Source organism: Jaculus jaculus, chromosome 7 (assembly GCF_020740685.1).
Source record: "Jaculus jaculus isolate mJacJac1 chromosome 7, mJacJac1.mat.Y.cur, whole genome shotgun sequence".
NCBI classification, from domain to species: Eukaryota; Metazoa; Chordata; class Mammalia; order Rodentia; family Dipodidae; genus Jaculus; species Jaculus jaculus.
This window is the reverse complement of record NC_059108.1, coordinates 91,679,485-91,688,131: the sequence shown is the minus strand read 5'-3', so window position 1 is coordinate 91,688,131 and position 8,647 is coordinate 91,679,485. Positions and strand designations below refer to the sequence as shown.

The 8,647-nt window shown below is 42.7% G+C and overlaps 1 pseudogene; it reads left to right on the top strand.

Moving 5' to 3' along the window:
* The first annotated feature begins 4,102 nt into the window (after nt 1-4,102).
* On the top strand, nt 4,103-4,621 carry LOC101593732 (annotated as a pseudogene).
* Nucleotides 4,622-8,647: the final 4,026 nt, after the last annotated feature.

Sequence of the window (8,647 nt, the reverse complement as noted above, 5' to 3'; positions counted from 1 at the left end):
ATTTTATATAACAAAGCATACAGTCAAGATACATTTTGATATTTTAGGCAAAGTCTTATAGTATATAAAATGTGAAAAATGCAAAAATCAATCTACAATCACAGTAGGAGACTACCACACTCTTTTCTCAGTTCATAGTAAATCAAGTACACAAGTGTGGGTAGGGACATAGAGACTTTGAATAGAACAACAGAGGATTGACCTAATTGACATGCAAGAGAGGAGTACAGTGTAATCTGCTTACTAAGTCATGCTGGTCAGAATTTTAACAATGATTCTAGAGTGTAGATCACGTATACAAATTCATTTCTGACATTGAATAGCTATCCCAAAGTAACCATCCATATCACTATTCTCCAAATAGTATAAAACAACTTCAGTCTAAAGTCAGTAACAGCCCCTTTTGAAGACTGAAAACCCATTAAGAGAAAGGAAAGACTGGAGTCTGAAAGAAGGACATAAAACTCTGGCAGATGGTAAAGCCATTCTTTGACAAGAAACTTAGGAAACAAATGCATTTACAGTAGGAAGTAGAGCACATATCCTGTCTTTTATTACTCAGTTTAAAAGGTAGAAGTATAAAGTAGTCTGACCGCTTAGTCATTGGTCCAGTGAAAACATTGGCATTTGTAAGTGCAGCATCTGTTCCAAGCCATTCATTCTTTAGGTTACTGTTCTGTGCACAAATAACTATATTATCTTGCTCAGCAAATTTGATTTAGCCCAAAGCCAAGTGAGTTAAAGTGATAGTGACCCAAGTTTCAAAATACTTTCTAAGAGAAAAAACCGTACTTGGTCCATAAATTGCTTGTAAGAAAGTGAAAAACAAAACATTAAAAATAGAACTAGACATGTTGAAGTTGCAGTTATTTCTTGGTTTTTGGCCACAATAATTTATCTTCCAATGTAATCCTTTGAAATTGACAAGGATGTATTGAGCCCAACCCATACATCCCCTTAAGGGAAAAGCAGAGGATAGTGAGTAAAAGACTTCACAGTGATCACAACATTCCTTGTTCTTTTGTTTTCCTTCAACTTTACATTCAAAAGAAAAGACTTCATTTTCTAGAATTATTTTAGAAATATTAGAAAATTAATCTAGAAACATTATTAAAATGTTGTTTCAACTATTTTAATTGAAGCATTATTTGGAAGATGCTTCTCCCAAACTTAAGCCTTCCACTCAGAACACTGAAAACTAATGATACAGGATGTAATTGAGACAAAGTCAAGTCTTTGGACAGGCTTCCAGAAGAGTGTTTTGAAAACTTCAGCACACATTCTCTCAACAAGTACAGTCATTACACTACTTAAAATCAGAGGAGAAGGAAGGAGAAGAAAAACCAAGCAGAGGCAGCTAAAAACCCTGAGTCTCTCTGCAGCTCAGCTTCTGGATTAGGGCAAGGGCTCTACCACAGACATGACAGCCTGAGCAAAACACCTTCTTCCCCAGCCCTATGTCACAAGGTCAAGACAATGAGATCAGAGCCACTCCCAAGGTCTACTCATTCAACAGGGAAGTCACTAAGACACAGGTCACTGTCCTGACTGGCAGCTTTAATTCAGTGGCACAAAGGTCCTGCCCAAGGGGAAGAACAGACAGAAAAAATGAAGGGCTCTGAAGCTACGACTGAGGGAAATGTTTTTATTTAGAATAAAGCTTGAAAGAATTCATTCCTAAGGAAGTTGCAAAGAAATAATGGCTATTTTTGGTGATAAACAAAGTGTCCCACTACATGAATGAAATGGCAAACCAGCCACAGAGCCAATTGGATTTCTTCTGAGAGGACAGTCATCCCTGGACGTCCAGAAATCTGTCCATGTATGCTAGACTGCACACACTTGGGACTAAGCAGAGGAAAAGGTGGTTTTTGTTTGCTTGGTTTGGTTTGGTTTTGGTTTTTAGTTTTTTCAAGGTAGAGTCTCACTCTAGCCAAGGCTGACCTGGAACTCAACTATGCAATCTCAGGCTGGCCTCAAACTCATGGCGATCCTCCTACCTCTGCCTCCCAAGTGCTAGGACTAAAGGCATGTGCCACCATGCCCAGCATGAAGAAGGTTTGAAAAGACTTTTGACACAACATACTGATCCAGATTCCTTACTGGCTTACCTACTCAAAAACAGACAGAATATAAGCTATACTGACACAATGGTGACTGAACAATAAAACTACACTCCTCCCTGGTGATCCAGAAAACCGTGCATGTCTGAAGCTGTGCTCTCAGGTGCCACAAGAGACAACTGTGTTAGACCATAACAGAATGATGAGGAAAACTACTGTTGTAGTGTCTCATATGTCACTGCTAAAGGGTAAACATCTAACTGGAAATGAGGATTTAAGCACACACAAGAACATACCCAGGGAGACAGACTAAAAGAAAAGCAAAGTAAATGTCTAAACAGTAACATGAAAGGCCAAATTCCTAAAAGGAAAATAGATATCTAGAATTAGTCCAAAGAAGTCACTAAATAAACAATTTGTATAAAGTGAAGAGAAACTGTATCTAGAATTGCTACAGTGTATTATCTAAAACATCTATTGTTCAAGAAAAACTCGGGCTGGAGAGATGGTTTAGCGATTAAGCGCTTGCCTGTGAATCCTAAGGACCCGGTTCCAGGACCCACTTTAGCCAGATGCACAAGGGGGCGCACGCGTCTGGAGTTTGTTTGCAGTGGCTGGATGCCCTGGCACGCCCATTCTCTCCCTCTCTCCCTCCCTCCCTCCCTCCCTCCCCCCCCCTCTCTCTGCCTATTTCTCTCTGTTATTTCTCTCTGTTATTTCTCTCTGTCTGTCGCTCTCAAATAAATAAATAAAAATAAACAAATTTTTTTTTAAAAAAAGAAAAACTAAGATGCATGTAAATAAAGCAGAAAAGGTTGACCTATGTAAGAAAGGAATACAATGGGAGCTCTCTTTGAGAGCAAAGACTTCAAGAGCAGTTATTATATGTGTAACGAGCCAAATTAAACTATGTTTTAAAGATGTTTTTAACTTTATTTCTATGCATTTATTTAGCTGAAAGAGAAAAAGAGGCAGACAGAGAAAGAGAGAGAGAGAGAGAATATGTCACAGCCTCTGTCCGCTGCAAACGAACTCCATACACATGTGCCACCTTGTGCATCTGGCTTATGGATACTGGAGAGTCGAACATGAGTCCTCAGGCTTCATCGGCAAGCACCTTAACTGCTAAACCATCTCTCCAGCCCCTTCTTAAAAAAAAAAAAAAAAAAAAAAAAAAAAAAAACTATTTATTTGCAAGGAGAGAGAGAATGGCATACCAAGGTCTCTAGCCACTGCAAGTGAACTCCGGATACATATGCCACTTTGTGCATCTGCCTTTACATGGGTACTAGGGAACCAAACCCAGGTTGTTAGGCTATGCAAGCAAGCATCTTAACCAATGAGCCACCTCTCCAGCCCCCTTGCTTCTTAGTAAAAAATTGTATATTTTCTATTTTCAGTTGTCTTATGAAACAATAGGTTTCGTTGTAAAATTTTCATGCAGATGTATCATTGAACTTTATTAATATTTTATTAATATTTATTATGCTTTTCAACTTCAGTGACTAGAGGCCCTGGTATACCATTCTCTCTATATATCTGACTCCCTCTCCCTCTCCTTCTCCCTCTCCCTCTCCCCCTTCCCTCCCTCCCTCCCTCCCTCCCTCCCTCTCTCTCTCTTTCTCTCTGTTAAATAAATAAAATATTAACAAGAAGGAGGAGGAGGAGGAGGAGAAAAGCACAGTAACTGCCAGGCATACTGGTGCACACTCGATAATTCCAGTACTCAGAAGGCTGATGTAGGAAGATCATGAGTTTGAGGAAAGCGTAGGCCATATGGTGAGTTCCAGGCCAGCTTGGGCTACATAGCAAGACCCTATCTCAAAACAACAAAAAAATAAATAAAAGGAAGAAATTAGGAAAGAATAACATGGGGTGGGGAAATGGAACCAACACATGATTTGTTCATAAAATTCACAATTAATAAAATACATATAAATAAAAAGTATAGGGGTGGCGGCGGCTCTGCCCCCGCCGGCGCGGCCCGCGAGCTTGCGGCGGTGCCGCGGCCCGGTCCGGCCCCGGGTCCGTCTTCCGCCATGGCCCGGCCGCTCGCGCCCAGCTCGCAGAAGGCGCTGCTGCTGGAGCTAAAGGGACTGCAAGAGGAACCGGTGGAGGGCTTCCGCGCGACGCTGGTGGACGAGGGCGACCTGTATAACTGGGAGGTGGCCATCTTCGGACCCCGCGACACCTGCGACGAGGGAGGCTGTTTCAAGGCTCGCCTCGAGTTCCCCATCGACTCCCCTTACTCCCCCCAGCCTTCCGGTGCCTGACCAAGATGTGGCCCCCGACCGTCTGTGAGGACCATCCTGCAGCGTGAGATCCCCGCTGAGCCAGCCCCACACCTCGCCCGCCAATGTGGGCGCGTCAGCCATGTGCAGGAAGCGGAGGGAGCGCGAGGGCAAGGACGGCGAGCTCAGGCTTCGCGCGGCAGGCCCCGGGACCCAGGCGGACGCAGAGCGCGCTGCTGAGACGGCGCCCACCACGCCGGCCGCGTACTGCGTGACGACCAGGGCGCCGGCGCCGCGGCGGGCTCGGACCTCTTCCATGATGACTAACGAGGACCGTGCGGTGCGGGAGGCCGAGAGCTGCTCGGGACGACGAGGGTGACTCTGGCGCCGAGGAGTCCTGACGCAGCAGCCCCCGCCAAAATGAACTCCCACATTTTGCCTCGCTAGGAGCTGCGCGGCCTCGGCGCAGACCCCTCGCGGAGGCCGCGTGTGCGCCCGTCCCAGCCCCAGCGTCCTGGGCGCTGCTTGTGCGTTTCCCTCCCTGAGGAGGAGCAGCGGCCGCACGTGAGGCCGACCCACTTCCCCGGCCCCCAGACCCGGAGACAACCGGCCAGGGCCAAGACTGCCAGCTGTGGCAGCCAGAAACTCAGGGCCTGCGGCTCCTCGGCTTCCTGTCTGAAATTAAATAAAACAGCTTTGTGAGAAGGCCCAGCAGAGGAGGCAAAAAAAAAAAAAAAAGTATAGCAGGGCATGGAGGGCACACCTTTAATCCCACTATTTAGGAGGTAAAGGTAGAAGAGTCACTATGTATGTGAGGTCAGCCTGCAGCTATAGAGTGAGTTCCAGTTCAGCCTGGCTACAGTGACACTTTACCTTGAGAAAAACTAAAAAATAAAAATAAATAAATGAAAAAGTATAACAAACAAGAAAAGAAGGGAAAAGGAAAGGAAGAATAACTGAAATAAAAGGCTCACTAAGGAACCTGGCACCAGCACAATGATGAAGGCGATAGACACAGAGAACACTCAACTCTTACTAAACCAGATGTCCAGAGACACAGCGGCTCCCAAGACCTCATCACTGAAGTAGAACTAAAACGAACCCAACCTGGCTCAGAGAAATTTGCAGAAGAGGGGCAGAAACATTGTTAGAGCCACAGGTTGGGACGATATGCACAGAGACATTGCCTCTTCCTCATAACTGATGACCACCCCCACAATGCACAACCCACAATTCCCACGGGGATAACCAGCATCCCCAGCAAAGAGGATCCCTTCAGAGTAGGGAGGAGGCTAAAGATGGTACCAACATGGCTGTACACACACTGTGTACATAAATAATAAGAAAAAAAGCTCACTAAGGGGCCAAAAAAGATTTAAGTTCATAGTTAAAATGATCTGCAAATTTGAAGATAAGACAATAGAAAATATACAATGTGGAGAGATTACACACAGAAATTTTAAAAAGGATGAAGAATAAACACAGCCTCAAAGAAAATGGAACCACATCAAGCTCACAAACACACACGAGACAGAAAATAATATTCAAAAATATAACAGCTAAAAAGAGCTTTGTAAGACTTTGCATGAGGTCAAATTTAATGAAAATGCTCATCCACACCACCAATAACGTCAACAAACACCAAGTACTAAAAACATGAAGAGAGCCACCTTCAGACACATAATAGTAAAATGTTGACAGATGAAGTTTTAAATCTCACAAGAGAAAGTTAACTCATTATAGACAAAGGAATCACAATAAGATCAATGGCTGACTTTGCATTCTAAACCACTTCCTAATACAGAAAGCAGTCTAATGACACAACATACTGAAAATCTAAATTTAAATTTGATTACCCACCAAAGGTTAATGGTAAGACCGACTGACAGAAACACCATATGCTGTCAATAGAGAACATGAGAGACCTGACTGGAAGCTGGAAGAGAGCCAGACCCTAATTACTTCATCTAGTGCCAGGAGGTACTACCTGAGCTATATGGAGAAAATGGCCAACATTTGTCTGAGCAACTGAAGGTCTAAGCTGCTCAGCAGCAAAAAACCTGATGTGATGCCCACCCAAGTGCAATAGTGACACATAGCCATGGTGAGTAACCAACTGCTATTGGATTGGCTAATAGATCTGATCAGTGAAAAGGAACCCCATGGCTGGAACTGGGAAACAAGTAATGAGTTCACTCTCTAATATCAAGCCCCCATCATTCTTGGGCTACAAGAGGGCCTACACCTGTTAAATTCTTTCTAAACTAACAATGGTTATTCCGTTTAACTGGTGCTAACTTCACTCTCCATTGGAGAATCTGCTTCTTTTTCAGATGCACACAGAACCTGAAGAGAGAATCAGTCCAAAGCACTTTACCAGGGCTCCAGCTGAAACCATAGAGTACTTAGGGATATGAGCAAGAGTGCTACTTTCGTTCTCAAATCCTACCAAATCAGACATCCAGAGACACAAAAGCTTCCAAGAGCCCATCACTGAAGTAGACCTAAAGTGAACCCAACATGGCTCAATGAAATTCACAGAAGAGGAGGTGGAAGAATTGTTAGAGCCACAAGCTGGGACATTCGCACAGAGACATTGCCTCTTCCCCATAACTGATGGCTACCCCCACAATGCACAACCCACAATCCCCATGGGGATAACCAGCATCCCTTGTGAGGAGGATCCCTTGGAGGGGACAGAGATGAGGTTAAGGATGGTAACAACATGTGCTGTTTACATACTGAGTATGTCCATAACTAATACAAAAAAAATTACAAAAAACATCAGACTAGAACCAACCCTATAGCCAGTAAAACTACTTCTCACAAATGAAGGCAAAATAAAGACATCAGAAATGCAGTGGCTGAGTTTACAGCTAGTAGAGCTGTTTTGCATTAAATACTAAAGGAAGATTTCAGATAACTCATACAAAATACACAGTAAGCGCTATCAACACTCTTCATGCAATTAGTATATACAGTGATGCTATTCAATTTAATCAGTCATCCAAAATGAGGTGGTAGCAATAATTATTTAGGATGATTACTTCATTAACCATTTCTTGTTTGTAAACTACTATTCCACATATAAAATCATCTTTAAGTAGTATTGTCATTGTCATTTTTAACACCTTAAACCCCAATAGCATACCCTGTAGTGGGCAAATTAGGATCTCCTAATATTCACATGTTGTAAACTCAACCTCTAGTACTTAAAGTTGTTACCCTATTAGGAAATAAGAAAAGATATGTTCAAGCTAAACTAAGGGCTTTAAGGACCCAGTATGGCAGATGTCCATATAAGAGGAGGAACAGCTTCCAGGAATATGTATGCATGAACAAAAGGCTTTATAATGACTTCACAAGTGCCGGGTGTGGTGGCTCATGCCTTTAATCCCAGCACTTGGGAGGCAGGGGTAGGAGGATCGCCGTGAGTTCGAGGCCACCCTGAGACTCCATAGTGAATTCCAGGTCAGCCTGAGATAGAGTGAGACCCTATCTCAAAAAAAAAAGGATGTCACAAGAATGCAGCATCGGCCAGGTAAGGAGAGAGAGCTTAGAAAAAGCCAAACCTGCAACACTTGATCTTAGACTTCAACCTGCAGTACTGAGAGAAAATAAATAAATTTCTCTTGTCTAAGCTACAACTTCTTCACTTTTTTTTCTATTTTCAAGATCATTTGCTCCCCCCCGCAAAATAAAATGAAAAAGAAAACTTTTACAACACCAGGTATTGTGGTATACATATCAAATATTTACTGATAACATAATGTAGAAATTTATTTTTAAACAATTCTCTGGGTTATCTGTGATTTTATCATTTATTGCAGATAAAAGTAAAGTTGTCTACTGAGTACTGAGAAGGAAGTGTTTGTTTGTCCAATGCAATGGAACCCACAGATATACTAAGTTGATATGTGCTAAGGAATGATGGTGGAAAATATTTATTTCTTTCCCATAATTGAACCCTTATGTTTCAAGTAAAAGCAGAAGACTGTGTGGATAATAAAAATACTGCAATTCATAGTATACAACAGTCTCAGGTCTAACCTGAAGTGTTTCAGGCAGCATCCATGGACAACATGCTCAGAGCAGAAGTACCCTGTGCTGGTATCCAAGGCTGTGGTGAAGTCACATGACATGCATATACAAGCACGCCCAAACACTTCAGATGCATTACACATTTGATTTAAAAAAAAAAAACTTTTGGTCATTGTTCATCTAGAAACCTTTTGCAATTGCCAAAGTCTTCATGACACCCACATTCACTTATGTGACTACATTTGAGGTCATGAACCACAGTTTAAGGTTTCACTTAAGTGGTTCCAGTCTGATGTTTTGTTATGGAATCTT